Source organism: Vulpes lagopus, chromosome 8, assembly GCF_018345385.1.
Source record: "Vulpes lagopus strain Blue_001 chromosome 8, ASM1834538v1, whole genome shotgun sequence".
NCBI classification, from domain to species: domain Eukaryota; kingdom Metazoa; phylum Chordata; class Mammalia; order Carnivora; family Canidae; genus Vulpes; species Vulpes lagopus.
This window is the reverse complement of record NC_054831.1, coordinates 73331491-73355908: the sequence shown is the minus strand read 5'-3', so window position 1 is coordinate 73355908 and position 24418 is coordinate 73331491. Positions and strand designations below refer to the sequence as shown.

The 24418-nt window shown below is 44.3% G+C and overlaps 1 protein-coding gene and 1 pseudogene across 3 annotated transcripts in view; one reads left to right on the top strand and one right to left on the bottom strand.

Moving 5' to 3' along the window:
* Window positions 1-24418, top strand: part of CAMK1D (calcium/calmodulin dependent protein kinase ID) — a 433707-nt gene that overhangs the window by 19030 nt on the left and 390259 nt on the right. The gene's annotated exons all lie outside the window — the stretch shown is intronic.
* Window positions 593-18999, bottom strand: LOC121496968 (annotated as a pseudogene).

Here is a 24418-nt window from a genome sequence, read left to right as displayed (position 1 = left end):
ACAGTGACACAGGGCCTGGTGTTCCTCTAATGGATTTCTCCCTCTGTTTTGAAATTCTTAATATTTTTTGAACAAGGATTCCCTCCTCCCTCACCCCGCCCCCATTTTTCACTGGGTCCTGTAAGTTATTACATAGCTGGTCTGATCCCTTTTAATTATAAAACCTTCCCCTCCACCCTTCCAGCCTGACATCGAAGGGATTTTACTGATTGATTAAACTTTTCTTAGGGTTAGTGGTTAGAATTTGTTGAATACTGAAAGTATTGGATACTTGGGGAAGTCTTGTATTGTGATATCCTGTGTGGTAAACATTACCCAGGCATGGGCATACATTTTTGGGTATATTTAAAAAGAAATATCTGAGGTTCTAGTCTGCAAAAACTTGAGGTGTTCCCTGGATGCTGTGGCCTACAGGCTTTCTCGGTATTATAATGAATTAAAAAAAGATAACTTTATTTATAGTTGTAAACTTAAACACAGAGCATCTTGGGTTCTGAATCTATGAGACTTCCAAGGTCCCTTGATCAAAGAGGGTAGCAGCAGGCAGAGAAGCCAACACAAGGGCCAATCCAGATTATTTTACTCATGAGCCTCATCCAGAGCAAGGCAAGGCCTGATCACTTTTGGATCTGGATTTCCTCTCCCTACACTGTGAGATCGCCACGGGTGGTTTGGGCTTAATATTGGGGTCTCTGGGAGCATTCTCAATCTTTCATATCACAAAAAATCTGTCAGTGATTATTTTTTTCCCCAAATGCTATGTGCTTCCCATCCAGCCAATCACATTTAGAGCAGGTGATGAAGAACTGCCTGTCATTTGTACTGGGCCCACTGAAGTAGGCCTGGAGCTGAGCTGAATGTCTAAGTTTAAAACTTTTACCTGCAAATGCCCTCCCCACCCCCCCGGCCCCCCTAGTAAATACTGACAACTCTAGTACCATCTCCATTAACAAAATCCCCACTCTGAATCATGAAGCCCATTATGACCCTGTGGCAGGTGCTCCCTCTGTAGCCTGTTGGAACCCTATCTTTCCTATAACTAAAAAGGAGGAGACTTAGAATGATGACAGGTCGTCATAGGCCTTTCCTCACTTGAGACAAGGGACTCTCCTGAATTCTCCAGTGTAGAACTGCCTACAATTCTTGGTCATCTTAGGCACAACGTCTGCAAAGAGCTTGATCTTCATGCGGCCAACTTCCTGGCTGCCAATGCTGACGTCAAAGCACAGTGGCTCTTATAAGTAGGTCATGGTCTGTGCATGGGGGTACAGCCCTCTGTAGGCCTGACTCTTGGCTCTCCTACTCACCCGCCATATGTGTGTGGAGTGCTGAGCCTCTGTCATTCATAAAATGGGAATAACAATGACACACACTAAGATTGCTAAGAGGTTTTGGTGAGATAAAGTGTGCAAGGTTGTGCTTTTTCTGTTATTTTGTTTTTATTTTTACATAATGCCTGGCATATATTAAATGCTCAATAAATCTTAACTGAAATCACTTCATTTCGAGCCTGTTTTTGTCACACTGCTTCATGGTCAAATATGACACCTTTAACTCCCAGTTTGATAGCTTTCAAAAATGTGTCACAAAGTGAATGGATCAGCATAAATCCTTAGGAGAACTTTAAAAAAAGGAAAAAAAAAGAAAAGGAGGGGATGTGTTTTGAGATGTTGTCCTTGCATACGAAGGGCAGGGATCGCTTAGTTTCCTGGTAATTGGTAAATCAAAGTGTAGCCAGAAATAATATTTGGAGTGTCAAACTGAAAAGAGGTAAGACTGCAGTTCATCACAGGAACATGCACATACACACACACCCACCCCTGGTATATTATAGGCCCTATGGTCACAAAAATGAAAAGGTCACAACCGCTCCTTTCCTCAAGGAGTTCTTAGAAGGTACCCTTTCATGATATTTGCTACATGGTCCCGCAGAGCTGGAGAAAGGGAGGCATTTGCTCATGTGGTTTCTTCTCTGATGTTGCGGGTCACGGGCCATGCACCTGCCGTGTCTTAGGGCTGGCATCGCAAGGAATGAAGGGGTGCAAAAGAGAACAAGTGAGCCTTTGGCCTGGGTGACCATGAGTGGGGGTGGACTGGGAGCAGGGTAGAGAGGAGTCAGATCTGATTTCAGATCACATGAAACCCTTCTCTCCACAGCCCTGAAAGCAGCAGAGCCTTTATTGTAATACTGTTCCAGCTGCCAGTTGAGCGGATACATGGTTTCAAGAACGAGAGGAAGGTTCGTAAGGCTGCAAGGTTTCAATCACTTGTGGCCCATTTTATGTCATAATTATCCAGTTTGACAACAGAAAGGAGGCTGAATAGTCCTTCCTTTTATGAAGCAGATAACGTAATGGCACTTCTGCTTTTTGTGTGATTATGGCTTTTATAAAATGGATTGATTTCCATCATGGTGCCTGCCCCCAAATCAACCTATTTTTAAAGAGCGCTCCTGAACTCATGTAAGGCCTCACAAATTGAATAATGATATAATCGGCTGGCCGGTCATTTGCCCATCTCTTTTTGGCTTCACGTGAGTGGCTTGAGGTTGAGAGGAAAACGATGAAAAGTATATACCTGTGTGAAAGTAGCAGGTGCATTTTATGAATTTCTTCCATTTTGATTTAGGCGAAGGCCTTCGTCTTTTCTTTAGACTTAGGGAAATAAAAAGGGGGACGGAAGTGCAAAGAACTAGCTGTACCTTCAAAATAATTGTAGAAGGAGGTCACTTTTGTACATCGGGCACCAGCAATGGGCCAGGCGCCCCGGAAAGCCACAGTATTAATGCTGCCCCCTTTCCCATGTGCTTGCAGCCAAAGACTTGGATGAAGGTGATAAAAACCTGCAATTTTCTAAGCAAAATCCTGGGTAGCACTTCTTTTTTTAAAATTTAATTAATTAATTTATTTTTTAAGATTTTATTTATTTATTCATGAGAGACATGCAGAGAGAGAGGCAGAGACACAGGCAGAGGGAGAAGCAGGCTCCATGCATGGAGCCCAGTGTGGGACTCGATCCGGGGACCCGGGGATCACACCCTGAGCTGAAGGCAGACGCTCAACTGCTGAACCACCCAGACGTCCCATGGGTAGCACTTCTTAAATGGGAAGCAGGAAGAACGTGAAAAACACGCCGCTTTATTGTGAAACATGTCATCTCTCAGGTTCCTCTGGTAACCGGGCTCAGCCTGGGGTTTGTATCGCAGGGTCCTCACGTGGCTTTGAGTAGATGCAGGAACATCATGGATTTGGAAGCCTCGAGAATGTGGACACTGGAAAGGGTCTTGCCAACATCTTGTTCTTTGATTGGGTTGAGACAACAGAGGCCTGGGATGGTTGGGGGCCTTGCACAGGACCCCACAGCGGAAGGTGGCAGATTTGGTGTAAACAGTTGGAACTTTTGTGTGCAGGGCTCTTTCTGAGATGGCACTGGGATTAGAAATGCTGACTTTTTAGGGGACACAAAGGCATGTAGGTTCTCCTTCCAGATGAATAGACATGTTGAATGTGCCTTCTTCGCCTGTTTGTGATTCCTTCTCCAGTTCTCAGGGAGGTTGGGGGAGTGGTAATGGGGAGCCCCTGTCTCAGCTGTCTCGAGAATTCAGTGAACTGACAGAGGTAGAACTCTTGGCACAGCCCTGCCTCGGAGTGAGCACTCAATCACCGTGAGCCCTTGCTGTCAGGGGCTGTGCCCCCGGGTGAGCGCAGGTGGCTGTGGAGCTGGCCTCGTTTTCTGTGCTTTATTACCGTGTGGCCTTCGTCCTTTGGTGCCAGCGGCTTGTCTCTCCTCCCTCCAGGAGGCCAAGTAGAGGAGGACCCATCTGCTAAATTATTGTTGGATTTATTTCTGTCATTGTTTGATGATTTTTAGTTGTTGATGAATGGTTTTCTGTGGCTGACATTGCTAATTAGGAGACAGCCCTGTGCGTGTGTGCGAGTGTGTGTGTGTATGCTTTCTGCGTATGATAGATATTTGATACTGCTTAATTAAGTTTTGTGTTGTTCGGGAAGGCCAGGGGCTCAGCTGAGCCGAGCCCCAGGGTCCTGGGAGGCATCCAGCCTTGACTCTGGAAGGAGTGTCCCCTGACCTTCCTGAGCCAGTCCCCCTCCCAGCAACTGCTCTGCTGCAGGCATGTCTCCGCTCCCTTGGTTTCTTTCCCTGCTTGTCAGTGGGGTGCTGGCCTTCCTGAGATAGGAGCTTGTGTCAGGTGCATACAGTTTTCATAGCTAGGAAAATGTATTGTTCTTAAGACTCGTTCTTAAGCTTTCAAGGAGGACAGAGACCTCTCAGGACTGATCAGAATCACAGACTGAGTTTGCGGAAGGCGGTGGTGTGGCACACATACAGAAGCAGCCCGGGTTCACCTTCACAGCGCTGGGCAGTTCTCATCATCTTGTTAATTGGACGATTTCAGATGTGCCAATTAGCCTGTGTCAGGAGCATGCTAAAATGGGAGAGATGAGGAGTTTGGCCGTTGCTGATTAGTTTTCAGAGTGCAGACGTGGCTTTTCCGGGGAGATTGGGGATATAAGGTAAAGCTTTCCATTCATTGGCCTTTTTCCTGTGCTACCCTTTGGAGGAAAACAGCTAACACCCATTGCATAGGCTCAGATTTGGAATTTATTAGTGAGGGACGCCTGGGTGGCTCAGCGGTTGAGCATCTGCCTGCGGCCCAGGTCATGATCCTGGAGCCCTGGGATCGAGTCCTGTATTGGGCTCACTGTGTGGAGCCTGCTTCTCCCTCTGCCTGTGTCTCTGCCTCTCTCTCTCTCTCTCTCTCTCTCTCTCTGTGTGTGTGTGTCTCTCTCATGAATAAATAAATAAAATCTTTAAAAAAAAAAGGAATTTATCAGTGAAAACCATGGTTGAGAATGTGTGCCGAGTCCCTGCTTGCTTGCATAGTTAGCTCAAACTCCTGCACTTGCTGTCCCTAAAATACTGTGTAATGGTAACTCACATAAAGTCCTACTGCACGTGTTGCACTTATTCTAGGTTATAAAGTACTTGTGGATGAGCCGGACACACCTCTTGGTAACTTGCATGGGATCTTACACATGAACTACTTAGGAATGAGATGGAAGACGTAGCTGTCTACCATAAAACAGATGCAGAAACTAAGATTGTTTTGGAGGATTTTCAGCCACAGGAGTTTGAAAACTAGAAATTACAGTGGATCAAACTACTCCATTTCCTGAACACTTTAGCTAAGAATTATTTTTGCTGTTAGTAATAAAAGCACCTACTATGTTCCAGGCACTTTATGAATAGCATGTCATGTGATCTTCACAACATCCCTACAAGGCAAGAGTTTTTATTCTTTTTTTATCCTTTTTTTTTTTTAAAAGATCTTATTTATTTATTCATGAGAGACACACAGAGACAGAGAGAGAGAGAGAGAGAGAGAGAGAAAGGCAGAGACACAGGCAGAGGGAGAAGCAGGCTCCATGCAGGGAGCCTGACGTGGGACTCGGTCCCGGGACTCCAGGATCACGCCCTGGGCTGAAGGCAGGTGCTAAACCACTGGGCCACCCAGGCTGCCCCAGGAGTTTTTATTCTTGAAAAATTTTTAGCAGTTGACACAGAAAGGATGAATAATTGCCCAAAGACGTACACCTATGAACAGAAGGACCTCGAATTTGAAGCCATGTCTTTTCAAGTCCAGATTTTTCCCCCTGTACCTCTAACTATATAACTCAGCTAACCAAGATGTTGCTCTAATATAATTTGTTTAGGGGTCAAACCAGATAATCCGTATTTCAGAGTATAGTTTTTGATCTGAGGTATTTGGGGTGATTAAATAATCAAATTAAGTAACTGTCAAATCCCTCTTTGTTCTAGGATTTGCACATTTAAATACAATTAGAATAGATTTTCTGAAAAAAAATTTTTTTTTAGTACTGCGAGGAGCTTTTTGTGGAAGAACTAATTTTGGTGGGAAGGAGAATGAGAACTCAGGGAACATTCTAGCAGGAAAACTGACACAGAATTTCAGAATAGGCTCAGAATGAAGTCTTCCTTTTAGCAGTGAATTGAGTGACAAGCTCAGGGAAATGTCAAATTGACTTTCACTTAATGCCCACTGCTTGGGCTTTATATTAGCAGGTGTTTATATCATCAGACACAGGCTTTGGATTTCAAAATTCCATCCATTTCAAGACTTCTTGAACTTTGCAACCACCTGAGATTTCCTTTTGATACGTCACTATCCCTTTCCAACCTATTACAAGTACAAAGGATGATGAAATTGTGTTAGAGAAATAAATATTGAGGAAACTGTGCATTGGGAAATGGGCACATTTAGGACTTTCATGAATGGGTAAAACACTAAAATGACCTTTTTATCTTCCCACAAAAATTCCAACAGTTAAGAATTTGGGAGTAGTCCCAGAGCTAACATCATACTTAATGGTGAAAGAATGAATGTTTTCTCCTCAGATCAAGGAGGTGGCAAGATATCTGCTCTTGCCACTTCTATTCAACATTGCATTGGAGGTCCTAGACTGGACAGTTGGGCAAAAAACAAAACAATGAAATAAAAGGCATCCAGATTATAAAATAATTTTCTATTTGCTGTCTCTACTTACAGATGACATGGTCTTATAGAGAGAAAATGCTAAACTCCACTAAAATCTCCATTAAAAATCTATTTAGTCTTAATATGAGTTCATCAAAGTCTGTAGGATACAAAATCAATATATAATGTACAGTATACAAAATCAATTATATATATATATATTCTGGCAATAAACCATTTGAAAACAAAATTAATAAAACAATTTCATTTGTAATGGAATAAAAAAGAATAAGATTACCAAAGAAGTACAAGACTTATACCCTGCAAACTAAATGGAAATGGACTTGTAACTGTAAACTAAATGCAAAATAAATGGAAAGACATCCTGTATTAGTGTAATCCAATAAGACTTTAATAGGGTCAACATAGCAAAAGTCCCTAAATTTATCCACAGAGTCAACATAATATCTATGAAAACCCTGGCTGCCCTTTTTGCAAAAGTTGACAAGGTGATCCTGAAGTTCATATGGGAAGTGCAGAGGACCCCAAAACAGTCTTGAAAAAGAACAGAGTGGAGAAATGACATGTGTTTTTTTTAAAGACTTAATTTATTCATGAGAGACACAGTGAGAGAGGCAGAGACACAGGCAGAGGGAGGAGCAGGCTCCTGGCAGGGAGCCTGGCATGGGACTCGATTCCAGGACCCCGGGATCACGACCTGAGTTGAAGGCAGACGCTCAACCACTGAGCCACCCAGGCTTCCCAAAATGACATGTCTTGATTTCAAAACTTATTAAAAAGCTACAATAATCAAGATAGTGTGGCACTGGCTTACAGACATAGATAGATCAATAGACAGAATTGAGAGTCTTGAAATACAACTTTACGTTTATGATCTATAGATTTTTGACAAGGGTACTCGGATAATTTAATGGGGGAAAGAATAGTCTTTTCAACAAATAGTACTGGGACGACTGGATCTCCATAAAAGAATGAACTCCGATCATTACCTCACACCATATACAAAAATTAACTCAGAATGGATCTGTGATCTATATACCAGAGCTAAAACTATAAAACACGTAAAAGAAAACAGGTGTAAGTCTGCATGATTTGGAGTAAGCAGTGTTTCATAGGTAGGACACCAAAAGCACAAATAACAAAAGAAAAAATAGATAATACTTCATCCAACTGAAAACTTTTGTACTTGGACACCTGGTCAAGACAGTAAAAAGATGACCCACATAATGGGAAAAATTTTTTTGCAAATATGGTAAGGAGCTATTATCTAAAATATAAAACACAATTCAGTAATTAAAATACAACCCAATGGAAAATGGACAAGGAATCCAAGTACACATTTCTGCAAAGAAATATACACATGACCAGTAGGTCACATGGAAAGATGATCAACATTGTTAGCCAACATGGAAGTGCAAATCAAAACCACAGAGAGATCACTTCATGCCCAGTGGGATGAATATAATAAAAAGATGGAGAATAATAAGTGTCGGTGAAGATAGAGAGAACTTGGAACCCTCACACACTACTGATGGCAATGTAGTGCAGCTACATTGGTGCAGCTGCTTTGAAAAACAGTCTGGCAGTTGCTTAAAAGGTTAAAATACGTTACTATATGAGCTGACAATTCTGCTCCTAGATATATTCCTAAGAGAACTGCAAGTATGTGTCCACACAAAAACTTGCACGTGGATGTTGAGGGCTTTATTCATACTAGCCCAAAAGAGGAAACAACCTAAATGTTCGTCAAGTGGTCAATGCATAAACAACATGTAGTATATCCATAGAAAGTATAATATTTAGCCGTAAAAAGACATGAGACACTGATGCATGCTACAGTATGATTGAACCTTTGAAAACATTAGATTACATGAAAGAAGCCAGTCACCAAAAAACAATAATTGTGTTATTCCATTTATGAGATGTGTCCAGAATAGACAAATCTGTGGAGATGGAAAGCAGATTAGTTGGTTGCCTAGGACTAGGGGTGGAAGGGCTTTGAGGGAATGTGGAGAATGACTGCTAAAAATGTGCCAGGTTTTTTGGGCGGGATGATGAACATGTCCCAAAATTGATTATGGCAATCATTGCGCGTACTATGAATATACTGAAACCACTAAATTGTCTACTTTAAATTGGTGAATTGCAAATTATATATCCATAAAGCTTTAAAAATTTTTTATTTATTCATGAGAGACACAGAGAGGCAGAGACATAAGCAGAGGGAGAGGCAGGCTCCCCATGGGGAGCCCAATGTGGGACTTGATCCCAGGACCCCAGGATTATGTCCTGAGCCGAAGGCAAGACACTCAACCACTGAGCCACCCAGCTGTCCCTCTCCATAAAGCTTTTATGGAAAAAAGGAAATCTGTTTATCTCTCTATCCATCCACTGGTATTTCCTATAGTAATTGACAGTTGGAAACAACTCATTTAATAATATTTATAAAATATTATAAAATATTAGCACCTCAGTAGAATGTGACACTCTGTAGGCTTTAATTCATGATGCAGAATATGATTTTAGGGCATAAGTAAGTCACACACCATTTAATGTGAAAAACATAAGTTATCAAATAACATGCTCCCAATTTTGTGGAAAAACATAATTATATGCATAGGGAGAGGTCTGGAAGTATGTACAACTATAGTGATAGTAATCCCCTCTTGGGGTGTTGAAATGACAGAAAGCTTAAATTTTCTCCTTTTTGCCTTGCTGTATTTCCTAGAGTTTTAAAAAATTCTAATCATCCATTAGTTATCAGAAAAGACATTTTATGTACAATTTACACACAAGAGACTGGTTTTAATACTTCACTGAAATCATAAGGACCTAAAAGAAGATAACCTTCCCATCACTTATTCTCTTTTACAATTATTACTGTTCTCAGTAATAGTGACATTTTTCCATGTTTTGACACGCACACACTATATGCAGCATATAAAACAGTTAACTTTCACTGAGAGCTTAAGAAGATGTAATATGTATATTAGACATTGTAAGCTCTTACTATAAATTGTAGGTGTGTATTTTAACCAGGTGATAATAATTGCAAAATCAGTGTTCCGGAATGTTAGTTCTGAAATATCATATTCATCTCTAAAAATTGGGCGGTAGTAACACCTCTTTCGCCTGCCTCCCGTCCCTTCCAGTAGCACGTCGCTTTCATGAGTGAACAGCGTGGAAATGGAGCCTCTAGGGGCAGGGAAGAACCTCAGATGTTTCTTTCCTGGGCTTCACGTCCTCTTCTGCAGGCACCTGCCACTTAGCATCTCTTATGCAGCTCATGTTTTGTGTGCGGCCCCAGGCGGTACCTGGAGCGGTGATTCTCTGGAGATGTCCACTCTACAGTGATGTCTGTATCCTGTGGCTCCTTGAGCAATATTTTGGGAGACTGTTTTGGGGCACTGGGTTGTTTTCCCCTATGCTTTGGGAGGAGACCTCTTTTTTAAAATTATTTATTTATTTATTTGATGGAGAGAGAGAGAGCGCACAAGGAGGGGGAGCAGCAGAGGGAGAGGGAGAAGCAGACTCCCTGCTGAGCAGGGAGCCCAAAGTGGGCCTCGATTCCAGGACCCTGGGATCATGACCTGAGCCAGTGGCAGATGCCCAACTGACTGAGCCACCCAGGAACCCTGATGAGGAAGAGACTTCTAAGCCCTTGTTACTGTAGAATTTTACCTGAGTCAGCCCTGAACTTAATAGTTTTCTCATATTCAACTTTTTTTTTTTTTCACATTCAACTTTTTCCCTCAGACGTGGCTTCTAGGTCCTGTGTCTGCAGATAAACAGTGTCAGGTAAAGGCAGAGGAGGAGAAAGCCCTGGAATGTGCTGGTGTGCCTGCTTTTGCAGGAAATACTTTGGCACTTGTCAGTGTTTGTGTCTCTGTTGTGTGATGTTAAGAGCCTCAAGGAGAGCTTCAGATCGGCTAATTGCAGAGGTTAAAAGCAAAAGCAAGAGCACATCTCATCTAACGTGCCTCTTAAATTAATAAGTTGTGAAAGATGCACAGTGGCAAGCCCTCTGAGGTATCCTTAAGCAGCTCTGTGATCGCCTGGGGCTAGAGGCTCCGACAATTTTTTTGGATAAACTGTGCCAACGTGGAGGTCTGTCTGCTCTGAAAAGAAAAACGTCACAGCCCAAGGAAGTCGTGAGATGTGGCACGAACGTGAGTGCATTACAAAGCTCCCCGAGTTGCATCATGTTCTCCTAAAAACTCTGCTGTTGGAGGAAATGCTTTATGAGCCTTGGAGAAAAGGTGAGGCTTGTGATTCCACTGGTGAAGATTTTCATTAAATCTGCATGATGATTTCCATCCCAGGGAGCTGCCCGAGATGCACCTGTGCTCATCGAAGATGCTTCCAGTCCATGTGGTGCAGGACCTGGAAGGCGCAAGAGAAGGGGCTTGTCACCCGGGTTAATGACCAGCTCCTGAGTTAAAGGACTGTGTGTGGTTGTGGTGTGAGTTGAAGGGTTTGGGTGGACGGTTGCAGTGTGTCCCAGGTGTCTTTCATGCTGTCACGCTTTCACACAACCCTGGATGTGTGCTAGACCACTGCTCGTGGAACAGGCTCTCTAGAATGTCATGTACTCTGGAAGCCTCCTGCCTCAGCTTCCCGTGGCGGGGCCTGTGTGGCCAGGGGCACCTTCCAGTGGCTTCCTGAGAGATGCTGAGCACAGAGCAGGAGTGGGACCCGCTCCCGCAGCAGGCAGGCCCGAGTGGGACCGTGACCTAGTTATGTGCCTCCCAGCACGTTGGCACAATAACCAGACCTTCCTTCCTCCTCTCCTCACAGCAAGAATAATTCTGCTGAGCCTTTCGGAGGCCGGAGGGCCAGTTTTAGTAACGTGCCCTTTCCTGGCTGGCTCTCGTCCATTTATTTTGGGTGAGTGTTAATGGCCGTGAGTTTGAAAGTTTTATTTATAAGGAAACTGTCTCTTCTTGACCCTGGTGTCCTTGTCAGACTGCTAAGCTGTCTGAAGCCCCTTCCTTCTTGGGGGAAAAGGCTGGGGACAGAGTGGTCACAAAATCTGTGCCATTGGATTGTCACCTGTGGTTTTCTCTTTTTTCAATGTCTTCCATATGGATTTAGGCAGGGTTGGGTGGGGGTGTTGAATTCAGTGTACAGACCTATAGTGGCTCTCCGGGAGCCCCAGTAAAAAGGTCACTTTCCCTGTAGGTCATTTTTGTGCTGCCATGGGATGTACCACCTCTCCCCTCCCCCCCCCCCCCCCCCCCCCCGCCCTGGTCCCATGGTGCAGGGTGACTAACTTTGAGGGATGACTGGTGGTCCTGGATGGAATTTCCTTTTGAGTCATGGGTATGACCAATCGACTGCTCTGCCTTCTCTGCAGGAACGAATACGTAATGTTTATCCTATACTTGACCTTTTATAACGCACTTGCTCGGCAAGCTCTGTTCATTTTCAAAGCCGATGCAGAATTTTTGCATTCCTTTTGTCGGTGATGTGCACCAAGGGACTGAAAAACTATAAAGTGGTTCAGTCTCTGTTTTAGTCCCGAGTGGAAGGGATTTCTCTGACAGGTAGGATTCTAGAGCTAGAAGAGGCTGTGTATATATACAGCTTATCTTTGTGTTTTACAGAGGAAAAAAAAACCCAAACAAACACCACCACCAAAACCTGGCACAGAATGGTTCAGCATGTTGCTCAGGCCCACACAACTAGTTAGGGACAGAATAGGATAGAATGTAAGAGCAAAACCCAAATAAGAGAGCAAGGCCAGGGCACAGAATGGCCCCTAGGGATGCTTCTGAAACTCTGTGTCCAGGCTCTCAGCCCCTATGCTCGTGTTGCATGAGAGCAGGAGCATCCAGTCGCATGTGTAAATGACACAGGAAGAAGCAGAAGTCCAGAGGGGTAGAGGGCCTCACACCTAGTGAGCTGCTGATCCTGGTCTGAAATGCAGGTGCATCTGTCCCCACCAGGTGGTCCTTCTGGCCCACCACATTCCAAATGGACCTAGTTAGTTAGGTTCAGTGTGCATGAAGTGAAATGCTGCTTGTACGTTATCCTGACTTGATGAGTTGGATGGATGGGATTCAGTTTGGGGTCGCTAATGGGCTCAAAGCCTGCCATTGAATGGGGGTGGGGGGGTGGGGGTTCGAGCCCGTTCTGGCCAGCTCTAGAGCTGATGTGTTGAGCCACCACCCTCTTCTGCCCAGGGTGAGGAAACCCTTTTCTTGGGTCATGGTATAGGTAGGGATTATACCCTAGTCCCTATACCTATTATTACCTATAGGGGGAAGATTTAACTTCTGTTTTAAGTCAGATTTCTGCCTGGATTCTTGTTATTCTCAATACAAAATCAAATGCTTTAAAGACTGTTGGGACCCTGGGGACAAGTTGTAGGTGTGCTTTCTTTGGATTAAGTGGGAATCATTATGTAAATGAGCTTTCCAGAGTACTGTTTTTGGGAATTCCTAAAGCAGTCCTTAGGGTTGGTATCACATGTAATTATGACGGCAACTTCACCCCAGCTGGGATCACCGGTTGCCTTTTGCATTCTTAAATCTTTTGCCAATTTTCCAGATGCTTTTGGAAATTCATGCTGACCGTTTTTTTTTTTTCATTCCATTTTGAGTACTGAATATTTTCCTGTCACTACTTAAACTGGCATGAATAAAATATTCCTTTTCAGGATGATGTTTTTCAAATATTTTTTTTTTTTTTAAAGAAAAACAAGGGACGCCTGTGTGGTTCAGTGGTTGAGCGTCTGCCTTCGGCTCAGGGTGTGATCCCGGGGTCCTGGGATTGAGTCCCGCATCAGGCTCCTGCAGGGAGCCTGCTTTTCCCTCTGCCTGTGTCTCTACCTCCCTCCATGTGTTTCTCATGAATAAATAAATAAAAGTTTTAAAAAGAAAGAAAGAAAGAAAGAAAGAAAGAAAAGAAAGAAAGAAAAACAAAACATACCAGTTGGTTAAATTTGTGAGGCCTGTTAGAATGTCCTTACAATGCCAGTGGGTGAATTTGGGAATAGGCATTGTCTTTCTGTAGGCCACATAGCGTCAAGTACAGGGTTTCCTGGTAGTAGGATACATGAAGGAGCCAGGAGAAAATAGATAACTTTGAATGAATGGAATTGAATCATTCAAGACTTAGAATAGAGTTTTCCCCTCAGAACCATCTGGATATCTGTACTGTCATTAACAACAACTTGGGTGAAAATGAGGAATGATTAAAAATAATATAGAGTTCCGGGAACCTGAGTGGCTCAGTCGATTAAGGGTTCACCTCTTGGTTTTGGCTCAGGTTGTGATCTCAGGGTCGTGGAATCCCTGCGTCGGGCTCTGCGCTGGTCATGGACCCTGGTTGGGATTTTTTTCTCTCCTTCCCCCTCTGCTCCTCCCCCACCCCCCTCTCTGAAAAAAAAAATAGTAATAAAGAGTAAGTATAAAATATCCCATTGATCTCCTCCTTCATTTGATAAATTGTTGTTTCGCTGTTACGAAGTGTAAGGCCTTGTGCTGGGTCCTTTGAGAAACACTGAAATACACACTCAAGGAACTTTGAGTGTCAGTAGGAAGAAAACTTATAAGCCTAATAGCTGTAATAAAATTTAGAGAAGTAATAAATTCCACAAGAGAGGGCAGGTGAAGAGAACTTAAACCAAGCATTTTGCATATATTATCCCCATTTCTCCTCTCAGCCACAGTGAGATGGGTTCAGAGATCTTAATTTTCTGACCCAGAGACATTCAGCTAGTAAGCGGCAGAGCTGGGACTCCCAACTCCCGACAAGACTCTCCTCTGCCTTCCCTAAGCAGGGATGAACGCCCTGCGAGCTGGAAGGGGAGGCAGTAATTCTGCTGGCTGGGAGATGTGACGGAAGCCAATCCTTGAAGCCTGGCAGGGGGGGTGTCCAGCTTTGGAGGCAGGAGCCACAGCCAGGTGAACAGGCCAGGTTGGAGGTATCACCATGGGGGACGGTGGGTGGGTGTGAAGGGTGGGGCTCAGGTCACTGGTCGAGAAGGAAATGAGCAGGAAGTACAGTTATAAAGTAGGTACAGGGTCAAATCATGAGTTTTGAAGTTGAGGCAATATTGCGTTTAATTTTAGCTGATGATATAAGCTATTAGAATATAATATTCTTTTTTTTTTTTTTTTAGATTTTATTTATTTATTCATGAGAGGCAGAGAGGCAGAGACACAGGCAGAGGGAGAAGCAGGCTCCATGCAGGGAGCCCGATGCAGGACTCGATCCCAGGACCCCTGAGATCATGACCTGAGCCGAAGGCAGACGCTCAACCGCTGAGCCACCTAGGCATCCCAGAATATAATATTCTAAAGTTAGAATGTTAGAAACTGACCTTGGTGTTTGGGGTACGGGGACTGGGCTGGGAGGGCCTGCAGGCCCACAGGAGAGCTGGGGGGTTGGCATGGTGGTTCCAGTGCGGGGGTCTGATCTGGTGTGGTCGGGGGAGCAGAGGAGGGGAGCAGGAAGGAGAGCTACTGTACGGGGTTTGGGCCTTGTTGGGGTCTAGTGGCATCTCACCTGGGAGCTGGGCTTCTTATTCACTGTAGCACGGTGTCCCTCCAGCCTGACTTGGGTGTAATTTGTAGTTGCTTCTTGATGGTAGATAAAATGGTTATATAGTTTTATTTGAACACATATTGCTTTATGTCGCATTTTGTTCCAAGTGCTTTATGACTCTCTCATTTACCCTTCATGACTACTCCGCAAAGCAGGCTATGATTGTTATTCCCATTTTACAGATGAGACAATGAAGGCTGGCTCCAGGGTCTGTACTCTTAACTATTACTGTGGTGTAAACAGTACATTTGACATTCACATTTTAGCGTATTTCCTTGAATCCTGACTCTCTTCCCTTCCTAAAATAAAGCGATCATAAGTATCCATTGGATCCATAATCTACGCAGTAGAAGCCTCCCGAAATGAGATTTGTCATGAGGGTCATTACAGGATATTGGATGGGAATGGCCAAGCCAGGAGAATAAGAGCTTGTTGGAGTGAGGAGGACCACATAAGAGATGATCTACTCTCGAAATTTGGGCTCCGCCTCCTCAGCACCCAGGTAGGGAGAGAGATGCAGGGAGGGCAGGTGGCTGGTGGGGGCCATCAGGACAGGGCCTGGTGTCTGGGGCGGTCGGGAACGTTCTGTTGCCTTTGAGCAATGCTAGTTTTTCAGCACCAGGGAGCCCATGTCTTGGGCTTCTCAGACGGAGGCCCCAGTGGACTTTGACTGGGGAGTGATGCAGGAGGCCACAGCCCAGTCCCAGGGGCTCCTCCTCACACTGCTGCTGTCCCCTCTTTTGTGTGTCTTCGTTGTCTCCCTTTGCTCCTCTTGCCGATTTAAGAACTTTGGCAACTGTTGCACAAATTGTCATTTTTCTGGTGAGTGCTACAGAGAATTTTTCAATACTAAAGCTTACATCCAACAACAGCGTGTTCAAATTCCGGATCCCCAAACCAGAATTTCCATAATTTAACTCCTACGTAATCTCCTTCTTGCTGCCAGTGGCAGGGGGTGGGGAGATTAGAGCAGTTCTCCTTCGGAGAGAACTCCCTTTCCTAGCAGCTCCCTGTGGGGTCGGGGCTCTGTGGACAGTGTCACCCCATTGTTCTGGCTTCTTTCCCTTCCTTCCTTCCTTCCTTCCTTCCTTCCTTCCTTCCTTCCTTCCTTCCGAGAGAGGCAGAGGGAGAAGCAGGCTCCCCTTCTCTTCCTCCTCCTTCCTTCCTTCCTCCTTCCTTCCTTCCTTCCTTCCTTCCTTCCTTCCTTCCTTCCTTCCGAGAGAGGCAGAGGGAGAAGCAGGCTCCCCTTCTTTTCCTTCCTTCCTTCCTTCCTTCCTTCCTTCCTTCCTTCCTTCCTTCCTTCCTTCCATTTATTATGAGAGAGGCAGAGGGAGAAGCAGGCTCCCCATGGGGAGCCCGATGTGGGACTCGATCCCAGGACCCTAGGATCATGCCCTGAGCCAAAGGCAGATGCTCAACCACTGAGCCACCCGGCGCCCCACTGTTCTGGTTTCTCATCTCTGCCTCTCATCGAGGCCTTTCCTGGGCAGATCCTTGACATTGTTTTAAACAAGCACTTAAAATCTTGCTTGAGTTTAGAGTGACAGTTGTATTCTTTGCTCCCATAGCTGGTCCCTCTGGGCTGTGGCTGTCCTTTTGCAGCTGTTGCGGCTCAGAAGTTCAAGGCCCCAGAGGTCCCCTGCTGGCACTGCCCACAGGGCGGGCTGCATGCCTGGCGCATTGGAGTCCTGCTGCATGCTGTTCCTGAGATTTGGGTTTTTGACTCAAGCGTCATCCCCAGGAATTGGAATTATAGGGCCTAGGAAGAAGCAGGTTTTATGCAATATCTTCGCGTTTGGCCTGCAGCTGTGTTTGTGTGATCTTAAAACAATTTCTCTCTCCATCTCCACTGTGCCCCGTCGGCTGCCCCAGCTCATCTGCCACCATCGGTAATCTCAGTTTTAATTAATCTTTCAAAGAAACAGATTAAGTTGATTGCTTTACAGGCTGAGTTTTGGTGTACGTACCTTTCAGCTGCCTTCCAGAAGTGATTAAAGGAAGAATTTTTATATGAGCTTTTATGCCCAGTTAAGATTATTTTTGGATCTTGTCTCAATGGTTTATTTCCATCATGTGCCTGTTTTTAACAGAGGAACTGAAAATGAGGAGCGGGGCTGGGTTTTGTCTCACTGTGGGTGTTCTTTGCATTCAGATATCCTGCTATGTTCTTTGCTTCTGTCTGCCTGGTTGGCCATCTTCCAAGGAGCCTTCCCCAGGTAACGTTGCTTAGTCACCAGCGCTGAAGTCACATCTTGTGCTAGTTGTTCAAGATGCTTCTACTCCTGCCTTGTCTTCCCCCACTAAGCTTTCACAAATAAACCATTTATTCCTAAACTCACTCAAGCCAAGGTCCCATGGCCACTGTACCTGGGATCTAACTGGCACTGACTTTAACAGCTGGTATTGCAAAAGGTTATCTATCTTCCTTGAGGGCACTTTTGTATTTCTGCCGTCCCTGGGTCCTGGAACACTAGGAGGTGTTCAGTGAGGGTTTTTTGAATGAGTGGCTCTCCTATCAGCATATGGAAAAGTTGACAGAAGATGGTAACTATTGCTCAGAGTCAAGGTAGAAAAAATGTTGGCCTCCAGATGTGTTTCGTTTGGCCTGCACAGTTTAAAAAATTTCTGAACCAACATATTACAAAAATAGGTAAACTGTACATAGAAAATCCAGATTTCCAGCTTCTCTTGCAAAATGTTAAGACCCACACTAGGAACTGAAGGGTGAGCTTACCTTGGAGGGGCCAGTGTTCTGGCTTTTGCTCATGTAATCCCTAAAATAGTTTTTTTTTTTTTTTAAGATTTTATTTATTTATTCATGAGAGACAGAGAAGGAGAAAGAGAGAGAGGTAGAGATACAGGCAGAGGGAGAAGCAGGCTCCATGCAGCGAGCCCGACGTGGGACTGATCCTGGGACTCCAGGATCACGACCTGGGCCGAAGGCAGCACTAAACCTTTGAGCCACCCAGGGATTCCCCCCCACTAAAATAGTTTTGTAAAGAAAGCCATCTATCCCCTCACACACTTTATGTTGATAGCTAACATTTTTCATCATAATTTAAGAGTTGCAAAGGATGTTATTTCTAGCTTATTGTAAATATGACATCTTTAAATAAAACTTTACATCATTCTTTTAAATATAACCAGTGGAAACTGAATACCACAGAGACTTGATACCGATCATCACCCATTTAAAAAGTACTTGAATTGAGCCTTCCGTAACCATTGGAATTTCTACCTCATTCTCCCTTTTCCTCTGAATTCATATTCTATTCCCACAGACTGTTGTCCTTGGGAATTATATTTATCCTTGCAAAAATCTGTACGTACATTTAAATTTCCTATGGCTGTAAGGGTCTAAGTATTAAAAAGGTCTGGTATTTACTTATTGTGGTTGATTATTGTTATGCATTTGGACACAGCATAAATCTATTACAAATGTAGCTAAATATATTAACAGGAGAATACAAAATTTGCTTGGAAACACACCTCCTAATAAAATGCATAGAGCCCTTTGTGTTTTCGCAATTGTTTACTGTATCCATGGATGAATATTACTTATTGCTGAGTAAGAAAGTTCAACACCAGTTCATTCCTGTTTTTGTGGTTTAACACAGATGAAAGCACAAAGAAACCATATAAAACCAAATAAGTATATGGGACCAGGAGTTGTAATAGCAGTCCTGTAGTCCCTGGAACTGTGTCTGAGTTATATGCCGTGTTGTTACTGCATCCATGGTCAGTTGCTGCTCTTAGTTCCTTTTCAGAAGCTTGGGAGCATGGCCCTCAGGGCGGTGCATTGGCATCGGCATGGGGGTTGCATAGGGCGCTGTTCAACTATGCATGTGTCTCCCAGACTCACTGGCACTGTATCCTCCAGAACGTTCTGGAGGATTAATGATGAGGGTCATCGCTGGACTGTAGCTCCATAAGAATGAGAACCACACCATGGCTTAGCTCTGTTGAGCTCCCCCACAACACCCAACCTGGTCTGGGTTATGTCTGGGTTATGTCTTTCTTTTCCTTCCTTCCTTCCTTCCTTCCTTCCTTCCTTCCTTCCTTCCTTCCTTCCTTCCTTCTTTCTTTCTTTCTCTCTCTCTCTCTCTCTCTCTCTCTCTCTTTCTTTCTTTCGACTTTAAGAGAGAAAGAATGAGAAAGAGAGCACGAGTGGTGGGGAGGGGCAGAGGGAGAGGGAGAAGCAGACTCCCCACTGATCAGGGAGCCCGATGCGGGGCATCTCAGGACCCCAGGATCATGACCTGAGCCAAAGGTAGACACTTAACCCACTGAGCCATCCAGGCATCCTGGGTCATGTTTCCAATGTAACATGAACTACAGTCAGTCCTCAGTATTCCCAGATTCTGTATTTTCAAATTCATGTACTCACTAAAATGTGTTTGTTACCCCAAAACAATGGTTGAGATGCTTTTTGTGGTCATTCCTTGTGCCATGAGCAGAGTGGTGAACAATCTGTCCCTGAGTACACGTGTTCCCAGCTGAGGTTGACCAAGGCCATGTGCTGCCTTCTCTTTTCAGCTCTCGCACTGGAAACAAGTGTCCTTCCCATGGTCTGTTTAGTGCCACGTTTTTCACATTTTTGCGCTGTTAGTGATGTCACTGCTAAAAACGGCCCCGATGCAGATGCCGAAGTGCTGTGTGGTGGTCCTGATGAAAGAAGGCTGAGATGTGCAAGCACATGTGCCAGACAAGCTTGTTCAGGCATGAGTTATGGTGCCGTTGGCCGTGTTTCATGTTAATGAACCAGAAATATATATTAAATAAGGTGTCTTTAAACAGAAACTCCCATAAAACAAGCTCTGTGTGGATCAGTTGACCAAAAATGCTGTGACCAGAGGCCCAAAGGAGACTGATGCTGTGTTTCCCTTAGGAGCAGTGGTTCAGTATTTGTAATTTCACTGTGCACCATGATTTTACAGGACACAACTACTGTGAATCATGAGAATCACCTGAATGTGGGGGATCCCTGGGTGGCTCAGCGGTTTAGCACCTGCCTTCAGCTCAGGGCATGATCCCAGAGTCCCGGGATCGAGTCCCACATCAGGCTTCCTGCATGGAGCCTGCTTCTCCCTCTGCCTGTGTCTCTCATGAAATAAATAAAATCTTAAAAAAAAAAAAAAAGAAATCACCTGAATGTACAGATAGTCCCCAACTCATGATTTTTCAGCTTTATGATGGTGCAAAAATGATATTCAGTAGAAACCATACTTAGAATTTTGAAGTTGGATCTTGTCCTGGGTTAGTGGGGTCAGGCCTGTCTCAATGAGCTGCACCTCCCAGGCCGCCAGCGATCACGAGCGTGACCACCCATCCCGACACCCATCCTGCACCCATCCCGCTGCTCTGGTCTTTACTTTCAGGACAGTCCTCAATATACGCCGTGAGACCATCAACCCCTGATTATCAAATAGGCTCCTGTGAGGTGTTTTTGCCCACCTGTCAGCTGATGGGAGTGTTGTGGTCATGTTTAACATAGGCCAGGCTAAGCCATGATGCTCAATTGGTGAGGTGTATTAAATGCATTTTCGACTTCCATATTTCTAGCTTAGAATGAGTTTATTGGGATGTAAGCCCATCTATAAGTCTGGGAAGATCTGTAATTTGCACATGGCTATTACAGCTTTAGAAATTTAAGTACCAAAAAAAAAAAAAAAAAAAAAGAAAAGAAATTTAAGTACCAATCTCAGGGTAATGTCTAGGTAGGCAGGCTTTTCACTCAGAAGATGAAGTGTTTTATTTTATTTTTTACAAGATAGTCTTTTAAAGCATTTCCCTAACAGGATGGCATTCGTTCGTGAGTCTTTAGGGTTCATCAAAAGGGGTAATGTTCTAATGTTGGTGGATGCCTTTGCTACTTGGACTTGACTGTGAACTTGTGCTCATGGCACACTTGAAGTCTGAGAGTCAGACTGGGGGCTGAGTGAGAACAGCATCTGAGTTACTCTTTTATTATTCGACTGAAGCTTCTGTGCCTGGAAGATGAAAGAGCTCAGAGAAGCCCGGAGTTCGGAAGCCACATGGATCTCCTAGTTTACATTCAGAGCCATCATTTAGTCTCTGATTTCACATGACTTAAATGATCTTTTTTTTTAAACAGCCACTTGTCCCACAACCACTAATCCCAACTAAATAGTACATAAAGATGCAATTGTTGTGGTTTACAGAAATTTATATTCTGAGGAGCAGAGCGTATTTTAAGATGTGACTTCATCTTTCTGGAATCCCCGCCTGAGGGCTTTGCGTTTCAGTGGACGGGGACAACCTTCACCCAGGGTAGGACACGGGCATCCAGGAAGGATGTGCTCCTTATTGAATTCCCTTCTCCACTGGGACAAATCTCTGGTCCAAGAACACCTTTCCTCTCCTCACTTCTTCCCTTAAGGGGATGTTTTATAAGCTCAAATCAGATTCCAAGACTGGTTCTCACCTCAATAAATTAAAAAGCCAGTGGTTTTCCTCCCTTCCCCTGTATGTGGTTTTATTCATGTGTATTTAATAAGTAGATATTACAGAGCCCCTACTTTGTGTCTGGGTCTGTGCCAGGTGCCGGGGTGATAAAGAGAGCCAGCCCTCAGCCCAGGGAAGAGGAGCCCCCTTTCTGTTGAGAAGAATCTGTGTTGTAGTGTGGAGAGGCTGGCAGGCGAGGGTACTTGAGATGAACCTCAGAAGGGTATGGTTGGGGTGTCCCACAGGTTGCCTGGGGGAGTCAAGGAAGGCTTCATAGATGAGGTGGTATAGGGTCTGAGGCTTGAGGGATGGGTTGGAGTTGATGTAAGCAGAGCAAGGGAGAGAGGACTTCCTAGTACATGGTCCCACTCTAGTGCTGTACTCCAGAGCATGAAAGAGCACATTCTGTTTGGGTGTTCAGGCCACAATAGGGGAGTGGTGAGAGAAGAAGCTGGAAATGGAGTTGTGGTTTCAATGACTTTTTATGCCACATTTAGTAATGTGAAATTTATCCTGAAGGTGAGGGAATTGAAGAGGAATTGATGAGCCTGTCTGTGCATCTGGAAGCCCACCTTGGAGCTGTAGTTGGGAAGTTTCAGACAGTGTCAAGGGGATTGCTCTAGATTGCTCTTAGATTCGTGGAAGGGTTCTGGGGTAGAGGTGAAGGGTACGGGGACCGGAAGATGGGACGGACAAACGGCATGCTGAAGTAGGTCAAGTTCAGTTCTTTGGGATCATTTTAGATTTGGGACCATCCCAGAAGGAAGGACTAAGAGGGTTCATGCTTAGGCAGCTGGGTAAAAGATGATGCCCTCTCCTGAGAGGACACGCAGGAGCGGGTCTAGGGGGGAAAGGTAAGGCGTTCTGAATGCAGAGAATTGCCTTGCAGCCTCAGAGTGGAGTTACCCAGTCACAGGTGAATAGATTCATCATTATGGCATAAAGACCCAGGGTTGCATCCCCGAGGCAGGGTTTGGTTTCGTTTTGTCTTATTTGTGTGTTTTGGCCTGCATTATCCATGTAATTTATGGTGATCTATTTGTCGGTGGAAAAAGAGCGTGGAGCAAAATGTGTCAAAGTACCTGGGAAGAAAGAAAAATCTTTGATGATATGGTCTGCACACCAGTGTGGGCACACGAAACCAGATGCACTAAAAGGCTGTGGGCTGGTTTTCAGGTGACTTAGGACAACTTGTCCCCTTCTTGCCATCCTGTGTCCACACCCACCCTGTGGAATTGCACAGAGGCTAAGGACACCGACTCTGGGTGCAGGTGGACCTAGTTTATCCCGTCACGGGCGGATTCACATCCCCCTTGTGCAAATCCCTGCTCTGTGTCTAAATATCTTTCTTGCATAGTGATGATAATAGAATCCACTTTATTTGTGAGGATTAAACGAGATAATTGATGCTATTTCTTAGCCCAGTTCCTGGCATAGTGAGCTCTCAAAAAGATTACATCTCAAAATAATTACACGAACAGTTCTTATATAATGACTCTAAATTCACAACCAAACATAAAACTGAAACTCAGGTTTGGTTTTCTAAGAGATTCGTTTCTTGTTTTAAACAGGGATGCACTGCAGAGTCCCTGTAGAAGATCTTCGTACATTTAAAACTATTTGACCTGCAATAGTTCTGTACGTTTTACCATCGTAGTCCATTATCCATAATAATAATAATAATAATGAGATGATTTATTACAAAATTCACTTACAAAATGAAAATCAACTATATTTTATAACGCATTGACCTCTGAAGTTTCTCCCCCCTACATCCTCTCAACTGCTTCTCTGGTAGAGGCTTCACAGTCAAGCTGGCCTTGCTGCCCTGATGTTACTGGTGATGATGCCAAGGCCAGGGATCTTCAGGGACATCACCACCTAAAAAAACCTTTCCTGTGCTTTGGAAAGAAAAAAGAGAGGAATATCTAGTTGCTTGAGCTTTTTTTTTTTTTTTTTTTTTTAAGATTTTATTTATTTATTCATGAGAGACAGAGAGAGAGAGAGAGAGAGAGAGAGAGGCAGAGATACAGGCAGAGGGAGAAGCAGGCTCCACGCAGGGAGCCTGATGTGGGACTTGATCCCGGGTCTCCAGGATCACGCCCCAGACTGAAGGTGGTGCTAAACCGCTGAACCACCCAGGGATCCCTTGAGCTTTTTGAAGAGGTAGAAATTGAGGAAGAACCTGCTAACTGAGCAAATCCAGGCCATCCATTCCTTACTATATCTTCAGAGAACATATAGTGGCAGCTAATTCTTTTTGGAAATCTGGCACCCCTTATAAATAAACTCTCCTTCAATTAGTTGAAAAGCTATCAACAAGTGTAGGGAAGCCAAGAGAGAAAGCTACTTGTTACTGTTAATTATGTATTAAGGCTACCCTAAGAATGGGTTATTCTTGGTATGAATAACTTCCGGTGAAAGAATCATAGAACTTTAGAATACGAGGGATTTTGAAGATCACCTTTTAATCACAAGGAACAAGGAAAGTGTATTTTTGAAGTGCTAATCCATTTCCTTTATGGTTTTATTAATAAAGGACAGACCTCGCTGCTAGCGAGGGCTCCTCCTCTGTGAGCTGTCACCACGGCCACTGCCTGTTGAGTTGACATAATTCTAGGCCAAAGTAAATACGCTTTAGCCTGTGCCATCGTATTGTGGGTGAATGTGTGGTTAGTGTTGGGCCTTTCAAAATACTGGAAGTAGCTGGTGTTCCCACTGCTCCCTCCAGGGACATCCACAGCCACCTGCAGTCCAGGCACCTCATTTTGTAGACCTCAGGAGTTGAAATCACTTGCCCAGGTCAGAATCATAGGATCTTTGTAGGGTAATGCGTTATATGCAGGACAGATAGAGCTTGAGGGA